The 21,768-nt window shown below is 44.1% G+C and overlaps 1 protein-coding gene across 3 annotated transcripts in view; it reads right to left on the bottom strand.

Annotated features, from left to right (window-relative positions):
* LOC138472494 (collagen alpha-1(XIII) chain-like) overlaps positions 1-21,768 on the bottom strand; it is a 393,813-nt gene that overhangs the window by 10,264 nt on the left and 361,781 nt on the right. The gene's annotated exons all lie outside the window — the stretch shown is intronic.

Here is a 21,768-nt window from a genome sequence, read left to right as displayed (position 1 = left end):
CTTTACCTAAAATGTGCCCCCCCTAACTATCCACTTGCTTTAGAGACTGATGAAACTATTGCATAATCACACACTTTTTATACATTAACAACATGTGTACAATAGTAACTTGGTATAACCACTAATTACACACGATCCTACTCTGCAGTTCATATTTAAATCAAATATGCCCGTAAATTCATAGAATTATGTAATTAGCGCTTTGGATTGTTAGCAATGTCTGATCTCAAATTCAAGTTTCATTGAAACACTGATTATGCACCCAAATACACTAATCAAACCATCACAAAAGCAAGCCAAAAACCATGCATTACAGGCAGGCAGTCAGGCTGCAGACAAAAACAAACAGACAACAGTTTAGGCAGAAGCATACAAGCATTTGGGGAACACATACAAAGAGTTCCTGTTTGCCAATGAATGTCCAGGTGCAGTACTGGTATATCTAGAGCATCCCCCTTCCCTTGTAATGCCAACCATTGGTATTCCATTGATTTCTCTGACTGAAACAATCACACCCTACAGTTGCTGAAATGTAGAGCAGAGTTACAGAAAATGAACCCAAAAAAGGGCAGGCATTTCGTTTTTCTAGCTTAGCCAAGCCAGGATGCAAATATATTTGAACCAGTATTAATGTACTCCTGCGTAGGCGTGCTTACAATGATTGGAATGCTGTTGGCTGAAGCTAAGCCACTCATGGGACTGCACCTCCAGTTCTTTCTATAGCTATGAGTCACTTTGTGATTGCTCTCTTAGGCATGCTCTTGCTAAGAGAAAGCACATCTATGCTTCTTTTAATTTATGGACATTGTCACATGCACACAATGAGTTATTTGATATCTATGAAATCCATCTATTAACTGAGAAGTTCTTGTTTTGCAACCATTTGATAACAAGCAATACGTCTTCCTACTGATTTATGAGCGCATTGCTGCATGGCCCTCTCGGTTGCCTTATGAATATTGGATTCATTTATTAAAAAAAGGGTTGAAGCTCATTTGATCCTTTTGGGTGGTTGACCACATTGTTTAAAAATAAATAAATAAATAAATATATATTAGAGTGACATACTTACCTACTTCTGCAGACCCAGAACATGTTTGAGAATGGCAGGTTTTGATGAAACACGGGAGTGCGATATTATAAACATGATTTTAATTCTTGGAAGGCATATTGATCACATACCAAAAAGGTAAAAATACATTATTGTTCTTTTCTTACAAACAAATCATGTCTGCTCACCTGGTGCAGCCTCATATGATTTTAATATCTATATTTTGTTTATTTCTAGAATAGCCACATTTCGGAAATATTATTCTTTCATGAGCTGTTTTTCACAAATCGCGATCCCCCACTAGGCTCAAGGGCTTTTAAGGCAATCATTATACACTTTGCATTATTCATACTCCGTGTTCCTGCAACTAAGCCCAAGAACATTATTGTACACAGAATTCACATTAAAGGGGCATTCCCACATTAGCATTCTTAATTGCTGTGCTCGAGTTATTGTAGTGAGTCCCTGTTGGGCAAACTGGCAACCAAGCGTGATCCTCTAATTTCATTAACAATGTTTCGCTTCTTCTTTAACCAGGCGACATTTATTCCAGACATCACTTCTAACCTAGAAACTAGATGTGTTGGTTTCCCTGAGATATTGGAACTGAACATATGCTTGATGCTACCGAAATGTACAGATTAGTCCCCCTTCATTATCTTCAACATACATGTTTGTGATGTTAGAAGTTACACCCAGAGAACATATTTGCTGTATAGATTAAGTTTTCTTTGTAGTTGGGGGACGAATGATATCCTAGAAGTTGACTTTCCTCCAAGTGCTGGCGGGGTCATGCTGGACTGGAGGCTTCGCAGAAGCTGTGTTAATTTTGCTGGGAGGTGAACCCTGTCTTTTTCTATCCCTGTTATATATTGAAGGTAGAAAGACTCCATGCTGTGTGCGAAAATGAGATAAAACATTTGAAGGCATTTTGTACATTCACTTCCAAGGTGCAATGAAAGTCTAAGTTTCTGTGAGCTCAGTTAGAAGGCAGACATGAGTTCTGCAATGGTTGCAATATTATATCATGAAGCAGATGAGCTTACTCTGAAGGATAGTTGTATTGTTCGCTCAAGGATGAGCCGAGAGGGGAGTCAGAGATGTGCAGGTGCATCGATAAGGGGTGCTGGGAATGAGCGCGCGAGAGACGAGCTTGGTTTTTCCACTACTGTCTGGATTTTTCCGCTCTTTGCCTCCCATGCCCGGGGACAGTTTGCAACTTATGAGGGGAGCGGGTTTGTCCCCCTTAAGAAGAGAGGTATCCTGATAAGGAGACAGAGAAATGGAACCCTGCGGGATGAAGTCTCGCTGAGAGGGAGGACGCTCCGCTCCAGACGCCGTTAGTACGTGTGAACTCTCTGCCTACCTGCCTCGGGACTGGGTAGTGTTGTCGGGCTGAGATTAAGTTGTCTCCTGCAACTGCACTAGCAGTGATGTATATCCGTTGTAGCTGTCCTTGTTTGTGTGCCATGTATAACCAATTGCATTTATCCCATAGTTATCTGTGTGCTTATTATATCATGAATAAAGGGGCCTATAACGAGCCCATTATATTTCAACCCTTGGTCTAAAAGTGTGCTTTATTGCCTTCTTGAGTCCAAGAACTTTTGGTCTGTGTAAGAGGGAGAGTACTTCTGAGGTTATTACAAGCGTCCAAAAAGCAAAACACTCGCAGCCCTACAATTTGTAAAATATGTCAAACACATTGGGCCTCATTACGAGTTTAGATGTAGCCATGCCGTCATTACCGGCATGGCTACCTCCAAACTTGTGTCCGGGTCCCGAAAAAAGGGAATTACCGGGCCATTCCGACTTTTGCGGGCCCCCAGTAATTTCCATTTTTGGGACCCAGACCCGGTACATCCCCATTCCCATTTGAGCCCCCATAGTGCTCAATGGGAATGGGGAGGATGCTAACAACAGACCCTCTTAATGACGGGTCTGTTGTTGGCATCCTGGTCTGCTCGCGGGTGCCGGTATGCACGTCTGGTCTGGCCACCCGCGAGCAAACTCGTAATGTGGCGGCCTGGAATGAACGGTGCCGGTACTGGCACCATTCATTCAGCGGCCGCCTGGGTCGTAATGACCCCCATTGTGTGCACTGTTTCAGTTGTAGAGGTTGACTGTTGCATGAGTATTTGTAGAGTTTTGCGTGCGAGAAGTGGATGCATTTTGTACCTGTCTCCTCCCTTTTGGGAGGGGAAATATGGGTCCATTTATCAAAGTTGATACACCCCCTCCCATTGCAGGGATTAGTTTCAGGGCACGTTCGTATGTGGCACCTTTGGCTGAACCTACAGTTTTTGGGCTCATTCTTTTGCATTCTGGCACTTAGTTACACCTTTTTCATTAAATGTATAGAACTGTGGTTCCTAGTGTGTGGGGTGGTATTGGCTGGCTCGGGCTTTTGATACGGGTATGGCCTGCTTGTAAGTCTAAGTACTAGGGCTTTGTAAGGCACGCTCTGTTACACACCATTTAAAATATTGCAATTGCTAGATCTTGCTGAGCTGACAATTCAGCAAACTCCCTCTTTTAGGATTTTAAAACCAAGACCTTGTGAAGTAGCTGAGATTTGACACGCAGGGCCTTGATGAGTGTTAGGTAAGATTTTCACAGAACTGGTAAATCTTTCTGACCTGGGTCAACCCCAGAAGTTATTGCTTTACTAGTGGGACTTTTTTCCTTAATACCTATGTGAATGGAAACCGTTTTCCACACTCACAGAATCTTTTACTCTTTTTATCAGTGTCATTTTTCTGACTATCCATAGTGTCTTTTTAAAGTTATCCTCTTTAACAACTTATTGACAATAAGTGCATGTTGTTGCTGGTTTGCCCTAGGGGCTCCCCTTTTAACTTTCTTTTGCTAACCTTGAGAGAACTAAAGATCCCAAGTTTAGAAAGGATCTTTGTATCCCTTTTACATTTTATTTTGTGAAACCAGCCCTCACCACCTTATGTGGAGTGCTGTGGAGATACAATGTATCCCCTTTCACACTAAAACTGTAACAATTCTCTTACAGGGACAAGCTTACCTTCAATGGCTGTTGGCAGTGATACATTGTATTAATTTGGTGCACCTTCACCGCAAGCTGTGTTCACAGCTGCAGTACAGGCACCTTAGGCTGCTCATTTTACCTAAATGGCTCCTGTCTTCTTCTTTCGCCATTTTAGTGTTTCTTGTCCTTTGTTTACCTTCCCCTGACATCCAGGATGGGAAATTCCTTTGTGTGATTTTTATCTTCAGCGGGAGTCCCCTGAACTCCTCGCCCAGGCTCCAGTCTGTTTGTGAGGGCAGGAAGCGAGAGAGGAGTCCAAAACTCCACAGCCCTTTGTCTGCCTCCTTGCTTGAACAGGGACAAATCCTAGTGGGGGCTGGCTGTCCTGATTGGGCAACCGGACCGGCCCTTTTTTAAATTTCGGCGAGAGAATGCAGAGGTTGTGCTGTAGTTCCTGTTAAATACTGTGAACCTGGAAGCTGAAGAGAAGTTGACCACTGGAACTGAAACCGAAGAGGATGATGAAGGAAAAGCAGATGAAACAATTTCCAGCGACTGGAGAGCCTGCAGTGTCACCGGAGCCTGCTGTAGCCCTTCCTTCCAATCAATCTGGCGACTCCGAAAACAACAACCCTGCCCCAGAGCCTTGTGAGACCCACTAGACCAACGAAGACCTGAATTCTGAGCTTCCCATGCGCTGCTGCAACCTTGCATTGCTGCAATACCCAAATACACTCGGACCTCGAGCCACTGTGCGGTGCATGGTCTTCCAAATTTCGAATCTCGCTGAAAGCTTGTGGGCATCCTGGTGGATCGCCAGAGACAAGAATTGAGTCTGAAAAGTCCCCTCAACAGAGTTCCGGACCTTAGTAACAACGGGAATTCAACCACAATTTTCTGTCTTCTTCTGTGCTCCTTGAAAAGGCGCCAAATCCGCAGAACCGCATTCAGCCATGAGGAAAACATTACCTAGAGCCCTCTTCATTGATCCCTGCTGCAATGTTCCTTTTGAGGTCTTGTTTTCTGGCATTAAATCATTTTGATTTTTTTTTCATTTATCTGGTGTAAATAAGAGGTTCCCACATTTTTCAGTGACTGTGGCACTCATTGTTATTATGACCTCATCCTCTTTTGCATGTAGAATTGGGAGCTTTGAGCAAACTCTGTGATGTGCCTGTTTTACACCAGATTTCATACATCATGTGCTCCAAGTGGACGTGAATGATCTATGATTGTTTAATGTTTATAGATTGCTCTATTGTTCATATCCAGATTTATTTTAAAGTTCCAACTCTTTAAACTCTGTCTTATCAGTTTCATATATCCACAATTTGTGGATTTTCTATTCCATATTATGGCTCTGTACAAGGTAACAATGGCTAGGGTAAAACTAAATCAAGAGGGACAGATGACTTAAGAAATGTCTACATTTTGTGGCTTGTTGCAGGGTTGCATTGTGCCCAGATAATTTTGTATTTATATCTGGCTAACCTGAAAAAGTATGAGTGACCTGTACTTTTCTCCCAAAAATGTGTGACCAACTTCTGCAAAGCCTTTGCTATACCGAAGATATTGTTCTTATGGACAATGTTCAGAATTTGATTTTTGTAGAGAATTGAAGGTAATTAAAGTTAAAATTTTCTATAAGTTCTATCAAATGAAAATGTACATTATATTGAACATTATCTAGAATTAAAGTATTGAATGAGTTTACGGTTTTCAAGGTGGGAGGAGCATCGGCTGAGGTACAGTTAGTCCCTTATTCATTTTGGACAATGATAAAAAAGATTTTTGAAAATTAACTGATGCCTTTTATAGGATAAATGATATGTAGAAATATTATGGGCAACATGTCAAAACTGAGGGAGAAGGGCATTGAACACAAGTCTCAATTTTGATTTTATCAACATCTGTAAGATAAATCAAAATGTTGGCTTTTGGGGTGGACATTTAATTTCTGTTATAGTGGATTGTATGGCTGTCATATGTATTGTGGTTACATATCTTTATAACAAACCCCTATTATGTGAAATGCACAAATACCGACACTTTTATAACAAAAAAAATAATGATTTTTTTGGGTAGGTCCCCCCACAGACCCCTGTTTCCCACTCCTAAAAACCAACCCCCACTGTAGAGGAAGAGTCAAAAGCCCCTTCAAAAAGCTCTGCCCCAATGTTGCCTTTATGTTGGGAACTGGAAGTTTCGACACGTGCAGTACCAGTGAGGATGCCCGTACCACAAAGAATTCTTGTAACAGGGTATTCACTGGGAAAACCCAATATGCATTCACAAAGATATGAAGGTCTTTTAAACAAAGTCCCGGGAAGAAGTGTGAAAATGAGTGATAAAGAAGAATGGCAACGTCATGCGAAGCAGAACTGATGTGCCTTGAAAAGATGTGTAAGACGAACAAACATAAAAATTCTATACGGTCTGAAGAGGAGGTGTTAAAGATGAGCTACATTTCTGGCTCGAAATGAAGATGCACATGCAAAGAAACGCAGAAGAAAATGCAAAGTCATTTTACAATTGTACAGATTCAGTATCGCAAGTAGACAAAGTGATCTTGAGGCTGGCTACATAGTGAATAGACTGCGGCTATGTGCCAATGTATATAAATAGGAATGTATAGAAACTGTATCTTCCATGATGCACTTTAGCAAGGCTTGCAACCCGTGAATAAAAAGGGTTTCAGTGTGGTGCAGTTGGAAAACAGCTAATGGCGAAGGGAAAATTCAAGAAAGGCTTGGCAGCCACAGCACCAACAGTCGAGACCACCGTGAGCCTGGTTATCTATCCAGTAGTTACAGGAATGTGAGAAAGAAACAAACTTCTGTTTGAGGTGGAATGGAAAAACACTGAAGGCGTCAAGAGTTCATCATTTAATAGTATTAAATGCAGCAAAGAGCTCGAAAACGTGGTCTCCAGTCACATGGTCAGATTGAAATAGACTTTGTGTCGAGCGACACTGAAACCAAAAGATAAAACCATGCCACACTCCCTTTTATTCTCAGGCATGGAGAACTTCTGCAAGGCCAAGTTCAAAGCCTTAATTGAATGGCCGACCGCAAGAGTGATGATAGATGTCAGGCTAATTAGGTGGGAAGCTATGGTCAAGACCAGCTCACAGGCAACTGGGGTACTAGCCTGCGTGCTGCTGACATGTGGAATATTCCAGAGGGGTGCAAGGGTGTCAACCAATTGTAGAGGGCCACGTAACAGAGAGCCCTATAGTTTGTATAACCAATGGTATATTTTGTGACAATGAAGATGACTTGCACTAGAGGATGGCTTAGCTGTCCACCTGATGTTAAAGACCCAATCACTACCCCTGTTAGTATGGAACATATATTAGATGTTCCCTGTAAGGCTATCACATCACAAAATAGGGTTTTGTAGTTTGCCACGTAGTGTGATATCATTGATGATGAGTTTTGACTATAATAGTTGTGTTTTTATGAAATGCGTTAAGAGAAATCGAGCGAACGTCCGTTAATGTCTATTGTAACTCCCTGTTTTAGATAATTGCAAATAAAACAGCACCTTGTTTTGCCAACTTCCTGAGTCGGTTTGATTATTGATGTATGAATAAGTTCTGCATCCCCATCCATCTCTAGGTATTGCAACCTCGTCTTAAAGGGCCCTAGGTCTATGGGTTCACGTGGTAGCAGAGGTAGGATGGTTAAAGATCCGTCGACCCAGTAGACTTTTAGGATCACAGAAATATTGGATGTCCGCCTCCAGTTAGCTGGAGGACTGCAAGGTTTCCTGTGGATAGCGGCCAACACCAAGTTCTTGCAACAAAATAGGTGGGACGGGTCCCTCTTTCATGGAATTCCCCTCCCGGTTTCTATAGGCAGCTGAGCGGACCGAAGGCTAAGGTGGCCGGTTGAGAAGGAGACGATCCTGAGGGTCAGGAGCTGAGAAGCGAATGGTGAGTAGATTAAGAAAGATGGCAAAAAACAGTGTATGAATATTAAGAGAGGAAAGTGAAAATGGGAAGAAAGTAACGGAGGGTTGGTGGGGTATTTTGTTTAACGACCAAAAGCGTCAAGTGAGTGAAGGAGGGGAGTGTCATAGATTAATCCCATTAATCCTACATCAAGGGACTTCTAGAAGAAGTTATTTTAAAATCCAAGTGGATATACCTAGTATACGAGCGAACAAGGTTCGCTAAGGAAAAATACTTATACTCCGATCAGAGTAATTTTAGGGGCAAGAGTACCCACAAGGATTGTTGGCAGAGATATGTGTTGGGGCTGGCCAGTCTATCTGTATATTGTATGTATTGTAAGTGTTAAGGAAATGATGAAATGTCAAAGAGCGACAACTGATAGATTGTGGTAAAAGGCTAAGAGTGGGTTATGTATTTATTTAGTTATTGATGGTAGTGATTGAATAGGTAGATTGAAGAGAAGGGAGACACAGAGGTTTGGAGCTTCTACGATTGGTGCACGCTCATATTGTACTGTTTTTCTGAAAAGTATTTTTTGTGTAAACTAACGGTAAGTATTAACAGTCGATTGTGACTTGTCATGGTGGAGGATGTTACTCCGCTCATGCACCTGTGCAAACAGTTGCCAAAACATGCACCCAAGCTTAAGCAATATAGTGCAGAATGGGTTAAGGGCAGGGCAGATAAAATCTTCATGCCATGGCCAAAAGGGGGATCACTGTCAAAGCAGTTTTACAACACATGACCACATACTTGCAAGCTGCGTACACGGGAAAGAAATTGGAAAAGAGGTTAGCTAACCTAGAGCTTTGGAATATGTATCGGGAGGAAAGGGAAGACCAACTTCGTGAAGAGTGGATGCTAAACCAGTGTGAAGAGGAGGGGGTTGAGCCTTCTGCTCCCCCTAATGCGCCTGAAGTAAATGGCGATAGTGCAAAAGGATTGTATCCATTAATAGAGCTTAAGGCAGCGACAGGATACAGTAATCCGATACATGAGCCGCCTGCTTTTAGCAGTGACGAGATCCCAGAGAGAACTCTAGAAAGAGATGTGATCTCTAAAGTCCCACGGGACAACGAGAAAAGTGAGCGATCGAGTGTGAATCTAGATATGGGACAAGAAATTAAGAGATGGAAAGGAGAAAAAGACAAAGCTGACGAGATAGCGCTCATACAGAACGAATGGATGGGTAGTCAGATATTGCTCAAACAAAATGGAAAGAGCAACGAGGAAGTACGGCAAGGGGAACATCAAGACGAGCAAGAGAAAAATACAGAGAACGAGAGAAACGATTGACAGAATACGAGTCTAAAAGGAAGAGTAGACAAAGACACAAACAAATGTATCAAGAAAAACAGTTAAGAAAAGAAGAAAGAGCAGAGGCGCAATGAAAATATGACAAAAGGCAGAGAGCAATCGAAGAATGAGATGGGCCAGAAAAGAAAAGAAGAGGAAGAACAGAAATTAAGAGATAAAAGAATGCAAAGACGCAGAGATGACGAGGTGCATAGGGCAAATGAAAGAAGAGAAGCAAAAGACAGGATATGATATGATAGTGCATTTGTAACACACCTATACACACGTGTTTCAAGGTGTGACGAGGCAAGAGAGGAGGAACAGAGGGAAAACAGAAAATGATCCTACTATGCCAAGTGTCATTCAGATCGCGCAAGTGCATGGGAAGGAGGAAGGTGTAAAGTGCGGCAGGGAGGCGGAGGGGGTGAGTGCGGTACATGGGATAATAGAATAAAGAACAGTCGGAAAAGTACGGCCAACAGGTGGCAAGTGCAAGGGTAAGTGCAACAATGGGTGTCAAGTGCTGGTAGGGGGACGTAGGGGTACAGAAACAGTCACCAAGTGCAAGAGTTGCCAGGAAGGCAGTGCAGGTAAGCACCTGGTGGGGGGGAACCTGGGCCCGAGATCATAGGGTGGCCAGGTAACCAGTGTAGTTTCGGTATCAGCCAGGAAGTCAGCATGGGAGAGGAGGAGAGAAAGCAGAAGCAAAGAGAAAGGTTTTGAGGTGCTTCAGAATCAGAGAAGATTCTCCTCAAGTTTCAGGTAGGCAGGGAGGCTGTTCCAGAGGGAGGCCCCAGCCGAAGAAAGACATCTACCACCAACTCATTGCTTGGAGAAGCTACTGACCCTGAGGGAGTTGGAGGCGGTTGAGCGAAGAGCTCGAGAAGGAAGATATTTAGGAAGAGAGAGTTGAAGGTATAGAGGCCCCAGACCTTAGAAGGCCTTATGGACAATGCAGAGGGTTTTGAACTTAATCCTTGCAGCGACTGGGAGCCAGTGCAGAGATTTCAGTCCTGGAGAGATACGATCCCTAGGCTTCAGGCCAAGGACAAGTCTTGCAGTCCTGTTCTGGATGAGTTGCAGAGGGCGGAGGGTAGAAGCAGGAAGATTTAGAAGGAGGCTGTTGCAATAGTCAAGCCTAGAGAGAACCAGAGCTCTGGAGACAGTGAGCTTTTGGGGGAAAGAGAGGAAAGGAAGAATACCTTTGAGAAGGTGCAGCTGGTAGTGTGACTTCTTAGAGATGTCAGATATGTGGGGAGAGGAGGAGAGTGAGGGGTCGAAGGTTTTTTGCCTCACAGGTGGGAGCAGGAGGAGGAGGGCCAAGAGAGACCGGCCAGAGAATGACAGGAAAGGAGGGCGCGGATGTGCCGATGAGGAGAATCTCGGTCTTACTGGCATTAAGGCAGAGATCATTGGCAGAACACCACTCCTGGATGGCGGTCAGTCAGAGATGAGGGAGGGAGGAGAGGTGGCTGAGGGCAGCCTGAAAATTAGCTGAGCGTCATCCGCATAGCACTGGAAGTTGGGGCAGAGCGCTGCAATACGGTGGGCAAGAAGTGCCAGGTAAAGGTTGAACAGCCAGCGAGAGAGGTTAGACCCCTGGGGAACACCACATGTAGAGATAGAAATGGAGGAGAGGAAGGACCCAAGTTGAACCTGGGAGGGTCGATCAGAGAGGAAAGAAGTCAGCCATGCCATGGCCTTATCAGTGATCCCCAGGTTATTGCGGAAACGGTTGAGCAGGATGGTATCGTTAACCATGTCAAAGGTAGAAGAGAGATCAAGTTAGATGAGGACACAGGGGGTGTTGGAATCAAGGTGGAGAGCAGGTCTTCACGGATGTTCAGGAGAGAAGTTTCCATGCTTCTGGCAGCTCTGAAGCAAGACTGGTGATCATGGAGGCAACCAACAGATTCAGTGTGGAGATTGAGCTGGGAGATGGCCAATTTTTCCAACAGGCGGAAAGGGTTAGGGAGGAAGCAAAGAAACAAAGATAATTTTTGAGGAAATTCAATGAAAGAGAAGGCAAAGAGCACACGGCATTGATCGCATTGAGAAAAAGCTAATGGAACCTAGTCCAGCAGTATTATGGGAGGAAATAGAGGAGTTCCTCCCATCACAGGAACCGATGCCAGGACCCTTAGAGTCAATCTAGACGATCATTTTGAGATAGGAAGCATCAGAGACAGAATTCAGAAGGCTTGTCTGGATATGAGAACAAAAAGTGACTTGAGAAATAAAGGAAAAAATGATGGATCTGAAAGTGTCCAGTCACGAGGCAAAGAGGGGGGCCTGTTCAGCCTTGAGCATAGAGCCTTGTCTTTGGACAGGCTAACACTAAATAGGGACTAGAAGGAGGACAGCCATACTAGTTTGGGACAAGATATCTCAGATGAAGACAGGGAAACCTTACATGGGGACGAGGGTGATGGTGCATGTGGTCCTGAGGGATGTTTTCGGAGAAGGAAGTGAGGTTGTCGGATTTGGACCTGCCTAAAAAAAGGATGCCAGAGCCCATTGCACAGCCAGAACGACCTAAAAGGGGACCTCTTAGTGAGAGTGGGAAATCAACACCATATGTGAGCATGCCAAGGTCGTTACCAGGAAAAAGGCGATCAGGAACCATTGTCCCTGCTATGAACAGGCAGACGATGGGAGACGATTGCGATTTTGGGATTTCACAATTCCCCTTGTTAGAAAAAGGAGGGGCCAGACCACATTAAAACCCGTGGTCCCAGATGGATACTGATAATCTAAGGTGTAAGCTCCCGAGTTTGACTTCGGGTGCTGGGAAATGGATCTATGAACTAGAGAAAATGACAGGAAGAAACATGCTAGCTATAGGGGACATGAAGGGTCTTCTAGCAGCTATCCTTGGAGAAAGAGCTGACGACATTTGGACGAGAGCAGGATACCCAAGTGTCACAGAAAAGAACACAGGCATGATGGAGCGTTGTTTAATAATTGCACAGCGGCAGTCTGGAAAGCGCTTAGAGTACAATATCCTGATAGGTCAGATAGAGGCGCAATCATGGCACGTAAAATGCAGACGGGTGAATATCCGCTTGCTTACATTCAGAATTTTCAAGTACAGTGATCTTTGGAAACTCGAGAGCCATGGGGGAAATCGATACCTCTATTCTATCATATTCTATGTCAGGGACTGCCAGACCAGGTACAGAGACAGCTCAAGAAGCTAGTGGGTATGGAGGCAAAGCAATCACCAGAAATACAGCTGACCATTGCGCACCATTGCCGATTGTTGCAAGAGAAAAATCGAAAGAGAGAAGATGCTAGATAGATTGAGGAAGCCAAATTAGTCCAGAAAAAGCTGTCAAAATATCCTATAGAAGGGGCGATGCTGACTAGTGGAGAAGGGCCAGGATCACAGCAGGCAACAGGTATGCTGTAGGTGAATAACCAACGGCAGTTGGATCAAGGAGGGAACAGATGTATATCGAGAGGCAGAGGAGGCTTCTGCAGAAGAGGATGCTTTCAGAATAATTAGGGAAATTTTCAGAATAACCAAGGAGATTTTCAGAATGTGCAGAATGATAATCAAATGATGCAAGGAGGGCAAATCAGAAGACCCCCTCCTGTGTGTTGGACATGTGGAATGACAGGACACATTGCGCAAACATGTGGGAGCCAAGAATATGTGCAATATGGGCAATTTTCAAGAGGGGGGACAGCTTATCCTCCAGCATATAGTCCACAAAGTAGGGATGGGTTTGCCCAAGGTCAGACAGTATTTCAAGCACAAGTACTGCAAACGCAACAGGCTTTACAACCATAGCAAGCACCATTGAATCTGCCTCAAAGGCAGTCACAGCACGCACCCAGGCAGATACAGCAGAGTGCAAACACAGGACAGTTATTGACTCCTAGAGTAGGGTGTCACTGTCGCGGGAGGGAATTCTTTTACAGGAACAGGAATAAGTATGCACCCACAATACGACAGGTCACAAGGTGACTTGATGTTTTCAGTACTATCATTGACACCCAATCCTCAATAGGAACCATCGGTTGACGTTACCATAGGATGCAAATCCTTTTCTTTTTTAGTAGACACAGGGGCAACTCGCTCATGTATATGAGAGATACATTTTTCGTTATCAGGTAATGCCATGAATGCTGAAGGGTTCTCTGGAGCTACGAGTAGAGTTCCTTTTACTGAGAAATTGCCAGTCTCTATAGAAGAGTGTGATATATCTGTCCTATTGTTGAATTCAAGACAGACACCAGTTATTATACTGGGAAGAAATCTAATGACGAAGCTAAATATGACGATTTCCTTCACTGATGAAGGCATTGTGTGTTCAACATGGGGAATACATTATTTAAAAGTGGGCAGATTTATCATGGCATTTACTGGGCAAATAGCTCTGCAGGGAACACCTTTAGAGCCTGAAGTTTATCACTATAGGGTACGTATTTTGTTAACGTGGCTACCCAGTTAGTGTTCAGGCCGCAGATACCCATGGATGGAGAGGGGGGGCAGGTTTTTGCCTTGGAACTACAGGCAACCATATTGCAAGGGGAATTGGCTATGCTCGAAGGTTGGGATAAAGGTAGGCCATGGAGAACAGTAAGTGCCATTGGGGAAGGATATAGATTGACTGATGTCACTGATGAGGATATGTTTAGAGATGACCCGTCAGATGACGAAGTAGTGTATGAGATGAGCATTATATATTGGATCAGCACAGAAAGACAAGAGGTTCCACAGAAGATGTTGATAGTGCAGCAGCGTCCCGCATTTTTTGATGAAGATATGGAGAAAGTGCCAATTTCTTTATGGACTGCAGGCCCCTATGATGTAGGTCTGCTAAAAGGTGTGGGAGAAGCTAAAATCAAGTTGAAACCAGGAGCAATTTTACCTCGAACAAGGCAGTATCCCATGTCTCGAGAGGCAGACAAGGGTATTTTCAAGACTATACCGGCTATGATGGATGAAGGCATCTTAGTGACGTCAGAGTCACCATGTAATATCGCAGTGTATCCTATCAAAAAATCAAAGGGTGGGTCATGGCATTTAATTCAAGATATGAGGCCGATTAACCAGATGGTAGAGGCAGAGTTTCCTCTAGTTACGAATCCGAGAAGATACAATGTAGTATCCCTGTTGAGGCACAATATTTTACAGTGATTGACTTGAAAAATTAGTTTTTCTCAATCCCGTTGCATAAAGATTCCCAAGATCTTACGTTGTTTACGTTCCGTCAGACTAAGCTGAAAAGTACACGTTTGCCCCAGATGTACTTTGAGTCTCCATCGATTTTCAATAGGGTCCTGCAGATGGACCTAAGCAATATTGATTTGACCAGTGTTGTGCTGCAATACGTAGAAGATATTTTGGTCTGTAGCAAATCAGAAGAAGAGTGCAGACGAGGCTCGATTCAGCTAATGATTATTTTAGCAGACAAAGGATATAAGGTGGACAAAGAGAAATTGCATTATTGCCAAGAAGAGGTGTTGATAGGTCAGTTAATCTCACATGAAGGAAAGAAAGTTACACCTGAAAGAGCTGAGCTGATTTTGAAAACATCAAAACCACACATGATAAAGCATATGCAACAGTTTTTAGGACTATCTTAGAGCATGGGTATTTGATTATAGTTCATACACGAGACCCTTGTTGCAGGCCCTGTAAATGGCACAAGTGAATTAGTGAATGGATTGAGGAAATGGAAGAGTGGTTTGATGAACTAAAAAAGGCAATTTGCACAACTCCAGTTTTAGGAATGTCCAATTATTCTGAGGAGTTATTTTTATTCTTGCACACAAATGGGATAGTCATGGCAGCAGTACTCACACAGAGAACTACATTGGGGTACAAACCCTCAGCATATTACAGTAGCATTCTGGACTCAGTTAGGAGGGGTCACTTCCCTTGCAAACAATCGTTGGCAGCAGCCGCGTTCGCTATTGAGAAGTCTGCCAGCACAGTGATGGGGTATTCCATGACATTATTTGTTGAGCATGCTTTGTTTGCTGTTTTGGAGAAACCTATGGTTACACTGATGTCTCAAAGAGCTTCTGCTTATGAGGTGGTTATACTGAATCCAGCGATTAAAATAGTCAGGTGTAAAATGGTGAACCCTGCCACATTTGTAGCCGAACCACTGGTAGAGGATGAGCAAGTGCATGTTTTCTCAATCTATGAGGAATTCTATGACGAGATTCCGAGAGTGAAAGAAAATGCTCTAGTAGGTGGGGAGGTTCTCTTTATTGATGGTTCTTCAAAGATCAATCAAACTGATGGAGAAAGGCATTCAGGCTCAGCTGTGGTAAAACACAGAGCCAATGGGGAATTTGAAGTGGTACAAAGTGCAAGACTACCATCTCGTTTTTCAGTACAGGCTGCAGAATTGGTGGCGCTTATTGTCGCACTCAAGAATCACGTAGGGCAGGAAGTGACGGTGTACAGTAACTCTGCCTATGTGATGTCAACCGTGCACACAGGATTAGCATGTTGGAAAAGGAGGTGCTACCACTAAGCGGATAGCACTCCAGTGCAACATGCTGCATTATTGGATAGGCTTATTAAAGTACAACTCCTAGTAGCCATCACCATAGTTAAGTGCGCAGTGCACACTAAGAGAACTGACTTTATTTCACGTGGAAACCAAGCCGCAGACGAAGAGGCCAAAAGAGTTCCATATTCTTCTGCTATTTTTAGTTTTGATACTTCTGATGTAAATGAGAAAATGGTTGTGGTAATGATTGGGAATGAAAGCTTTAATCATTTGTCACAAACGCAGTTAATGGAGGTTCAAGGTGGAGCTTCACAGGAAGAGAAGGATCTGTGGATACGTATGGGGTGTTTTTTATGCCCTTCTGAAGCACTGTGGTGAAAAGACAGCACTGGTAAACCAGTGATGCCTGTAGCCTTATTAAGGGTGGTGTTAAAACAGCTACACTACCCTGCGCATGTCACTAGGGAGAGTCTCGCAGCAAACCTTGTAGAGGACTGGTTCATACCAAACCTGTTAGAACACGTTGCTTTTTATTTAGTAAACTGCATCATATGTCAAAGGTTTACTGCTGGGCACATTCTGCGGACAGTCAGAGGAGTAATTCCTCAACCAAATGGTCCTTTTCAGCATTTAAATATCGATTATGTTGATATGCTGCAGGTCTATAATGGATATGGGTACATGATAGTGGTAGTGTGCCCTTTCTCAAGGTGGATGAAGCTGGTTCATGCACACATGTTGACGCCACTTCTGATGCAAAGTTCTTAGTCTGAGAAATATTCCCTAGATGGGATGTGAGGTGCTGAGATCAGATAATGGCCCCCATTTTGTGAATGAGGTATTTGTGCAAATGAACGTATTGCTTAGCATTAAACATAGGTTTTCATCTGCTTATCACCCGCAAGCGAACAGGATATGTGAGGGACTCACGGTCTTCTCAAGGAGAGAATAGCTAAGTTGAAACTGACACTGAAAAAGGGGTGGCTGCATTGCCTGCCCCTTGTATTATATGCACTGAGAAATCAGCCAGGCTCTGACCACCACCTCACATCCCACAAACTAGTCACAGGGAGGCAAATTGGAACGCCTCTAACTCTGCCATCAAGGACTAGGAGTGATGCGCAAACAACTGCAGAATTGTTAGGAGATGAGTTACGTGCATACATAAAATGTATGACCGCTAGTATCTCTGTTATTTCAGATCAAGTCAAGCGAACCTGAAGGCCTATGTGTACATAAACTGTTTGCTGGAGTTAAGTTTCTGATCAGGAAAGTCTATGCTGGAGGGGCCGACAAACCCCCAATCATTCGGAAGCAAGTCAAGGAGAAAAAGTTCAGCACGTGCAGACTCGATCGATGACGTGGAAGAAGGATGCAAAGACTGTCCAGTAGACAGATGAAAGTGTATTTTGGGACTGTGGCTCCCCTGAATTACTCTTTGTAGCTGCTAAGCAAGTAGTGAGCAAGTTACTGTTCTATAGCCACAGGAGTTTGCTGACATTGAACTGTGGAGTGCGGGTGTAAACAGACTTTCTGTTTGACGAATGGAAGAGGGAGCAGTTCCCCGACTCGTTTCTCACTGAGTTTCTCTTTGGAGGTGCCTATGGTGTTATCAGATGTTGACAGACACAGACTACTTCTTGCTGTCTTCATATATATGCTCAGACCTTACCCTGCTCTTGTTGGGCGTAGCAATGACGTGCATACTTTTATCCAAGATCCTAAAAATGGCCCGACGATTAGACTTTTATTGGCAGTGTCACGCTCACCTGATTCCCACGGAGGCGCAGGTCTGGCTTTGAGTGCTGATGCTTCTTCAATGGTGAAGCGCAGGACTCTGAAGATGGACAGGAAGGGGCCCCTCTACTCTGGCTTCTCTGGCTCGCAGGAATATTCCCCTGTGCGTGAAAAGGGAGTATTACCTACTGACGGAATAATGCTCAAATGCTCAAGCCTCCCACTCCCTTCCAACCCTCCACGATACCCTTCCTCGATTCCCCGTGAAGTCTCACCTTAGGGTCTGGAAGGATGAGTTCTCCATCCTGCTTCTGATGCAGGGGCGCGTTGAAACCCAGTTACTTCACTGGACTGAGGTTTGATGGGAGTTCAAAATAAGCTTGACTATTCAGGTAAGGCGCTGTAAGAGTTCTGTTGCAAGTTCAAAAGTTCAAGCTTAATAATAATGTTCATTGTCTTATTGCAGCAAGCGCTAATGCTTATGTCTTTTTCCCCTTAGGGGCCGGGGTTCGGAATGCCGGAGATATGGTGCCGACCCGAAGTGAAACGTGCAGTTCCAGTAAATGACAGGTAAGTTCTGGATGAGCGTTCAGGTAATGTCTTTGCATTCGCTCATTCAATGTCTTTGTCTTTTTTCCCCATAGGGGCCGGGGTCCGGAATGCCCGGAAGCGGCAGGACCCGAAATGAAATGGGAATGACCCAACAGGTAAGTTTTAGAAGGAAACTGAGCTTTTCCTATTCCCTTCCTTCTCTCACCTTGTTTTCTTGTCTTTTTCTCTCTAGGCTCTGGGAAGTGGGTGCGGATTCGGATGATCGCTGCTGAAGATGGAGGCGCCCAGGAAAGGTGAGTGAAATGCAGCGCTGCAGCGATCGAAGCAAAATGCTTTTAAAATGATGTCTTCCCTTTCAGGATCGTCGGTGTGATGTCTCTGTGATGCAGCTTTAGCAGGTAAGGTCTTCTTTCTCCCCAATTCTCTCTTATCTCCCTTTGCAGGTGTCCCAGGATGCTGACAGGCGTGGCTGAAGTCCAGATGCAGGAGCTGACACGGTGAGCGTCCAGCTGCGAGAAGCAGAACAACGCGAAGCATGAGTTGCTGATCGGGCGTGGTTTAAATAGCTTTGGAAGAAGTTCCAGGTATGTATCCTTCCACCGATCAGGTATGTATCCTTCCCCGACCACACCCAGGCGGAAAGTAGTCCCACAGGTAAAGTAGTTCCATTCAGGCCTCAAGAGGGCCTGGATGTAGCAGCATGGTCTGCCTCAGGTAAGTGCACATTAAAACACTTGAACACATGTCTTGCTTTATGAGCCTGGCGCCTAAGGCGCCAGGACAGGGGTCCAACATGAGCCTGGCGCCTAAGGCGCCAGGACTGTGTATCCAAAGGGCCCCAGCTTGGGCCCGCTGGCACTTCCCTGGGGGGAATGATGCCTGCCTCTGGGGTTGCTGGGTCGGACCTGGCTCCTTGGAGGTAGGCATCATGACAGGCAGCACTTATACAGCAAATCAGACTATTACCTGAACATCTTTCTGGACGCACAGATGGTCCTATCTGATGATGATGCCCACAAACTCCTTGTTATGATCTTTTACTATTTGCTTTAAGTACACCCTAATCTTATCTGGTGAAACACTAACACTTATGTGCTTATGCAAGATCCTATAAACCGTCCAGCAATCAGCCGATTACTTGTGGAGAACATAGAGCAAATTCGACAACTATCAGAGCACCTAACGAGATTGCCTGTATAAAACAAGTTTTTCCTTTCTTAAAAGATATTACAGGCAATCATGTGGTCTATAGAGCATATTGCAGGTCCAGAAAGTGAGCAAGGTCAACGACATGTGGAGAGACATCGATGGTGGAGCCTCATGTATTGGTGCATAATATATGCTTGTTCTACATTTATTATTGTTTTTCTGATTCTGCTAATCCACACTGTGTATTTCATTGGTCCCAAGAAACCAGTGGTCCCTTTGATCCCTCCCACTCCAGTCACCTTGGCAGAACTAGACATTGTGAGAAGGCTGAGGCCGTATGTGATTGCCCCTACTGCAGTAGCTCATGTAGAGGTACCTATATCTGTGACATGTGACCCTAGGCTTCCCTTTGGAGGGAGGTCTGTTTTTTATTTACTTTATGTTCATTATAGACAGAATCATTTTGCAAGAAAGAAACCTAAGAGAAGTGCAAGGGAGGATGATTATGAATGAAATAATTATTTAGACAGTACAGCACATTTGGGGAACAACATGTGGTATCAGCACATGAAAGAGGCGGGAAAGAGGCTTCTGAGGAGGATTGCTATGTATGTGTACTCCTGCCTTATGCTATGGGAAAGTCTAAAATATTCATAGCCATTGAAATGGAGGTCCAAACAGCTCATTGTCTGGCTTACCTTGTACTCGCCCACACAAGAGGTCAGTTCCAGGTTCGAATGGCATCCTTGATATGGGTGACAGAATGGACAGCACCAGATGAAGATGATTATGTTCAAGACATAAAGACAAGAGCGAGAGCACACAATCAGAAATCATGTGATAAGATATGAACAGCCTGGTATGAAGGGTGCAGGAATTAGATGGGAAGTAAAAAGAACACTCAATTGTCAAGGGAAGACTGAAGGACAAATTCAAAGCTGCAAAAAAAGAGGCCAGATGCATCTGGGGAACAGTGCTTTCCCCAGACAGATGGGAAGAAGGTGTAGTCATATGCAAAGCTGTGGCAGTAACTGGTCATCGCAAACCAGTTATCGAACGAGTGGAAAATGGATGCAAACCTCTATGGCCGAGGCTTGCAAAATGTTTGACGTGGGTAGAAGACAAAGGAGGTCCATTGCAGATAGTGCCTCTGGCTAGTGCAGAGCTATGCTACAGAAACAATGGCACGAGAAAAGTTGGAGAGAATCAACAGTGCGCACAAATCTTTGATGTGCCAAGAATGAAAGACGGGACAGTAGTGATAATGGATCACTATTGAGCCTGTGGATCCAGAGCATACATGAAGCTGCACAGAGACTGGGGAGGACTGAAACACTTGTGTATAGGCGCGTTATAAATATCATATCATCATGATTGTTCATGTTCCAGCATTGGTGATTCCTAAGAGTGACTTGAACATTGGCGAGTTTGCGAAAACAGATGCTCAGGATGCCTGAGGAAGAAGAGATCTGCTGAGCTCTTGAATCGAATTAAGAGAGAGAACTATTTCTCAGCTAAATCGATAGAAGCTTTTGATGCCATTCCATATGAGCATAGATTGTTCAGTCACACTTCAGCAATATTCACAACAATCTTTATGCCCAGGATCCAGGTGATGATGAATGCCAAATGGTTACAAATAACCAGATGGGAGCTTCTGCAGATGATTAACACACTATAAAGGGATTCAATGCTATCAATGAGGAGCTGAGAGCCATAAGACTGATGACACTTCAGAATAGATATGTCCTGGACATGATCACAGCTATGGATGGAGGTGTTTGTGCCAAAATCAGAGAATCATGTTGCACATTTATACCTTCTCATGATGACGAGAATGGCACCTTGACAGAGGCCATAATGATGCTGACAAACCTCCACGTCAAGATGGAAGACGAAGTGGAAGACATTGCTGATGACAGCTGGTTTGCGTCAATTTTCTCATGGGTTCCACAATGAATGGTGAACATGTTCAAACTCCTTGGACCCAAATTGGTGATGATCATGCTTGGATTAAGTGTGATCAGGATAATAATCACACAATGCAAGAAGACTGCAAAGAAAGCAGTAGGAATGAAGATTGGGATTGACGTCAAATCAGGATTTTAACCTAAAGAGCTGACAGATGAAGCAATCAGAGACTACGTAAAGGCCAGTATTCATGGTATGATATGATACAATATGGCATTTATAACGTGCATATACACAAGTGTTTTAGTGCACAGAAAGCGTCAGGAGTTCATAAATGAATAGCATTAAATGCATCCAAGAGCTGGAAAATGTGGTCTCCAGTCACATGGTCAGATTGAAATAGGCTTTGGGTCGAGCTACACCGAAACCAAAAGATAAAACCATGCCACACTCCCTTTTATTCTCAGGCACAGAGAGCTTCTGCAAGGCCAATGTCAAAGCCTTAATTGAATGGCCGACTGCAAGAGTGATGATAGATGTCAGGCTAATTAGGTGGGAAGCTATCGTCAAGACCAGCCCACAGGCACCTGGGGTACCAGTCTGTGTGCTGCTGGCATGTGGAATATTCCAGAGG

Source organism: Ambystoma mexicanum, chromosome 8 (assembly GCF_040938575.1).
Source record: "Ambystoma mexicanum isolate Mex_15411 chromosome 8, UKY_AmexF1_1, whole genome shotgun sequence".
Classification (NCBI taxonomy): domain Eukaryota; kingdom Metazoa; phylum Chordata; class Amphibia; order Caudata; family Ambystomatidae; genus Ambystoma; species Ambystoma mexicanum.
This window is presented reverse-complemented; position numbering and strand designations above follow the sequence as displayed.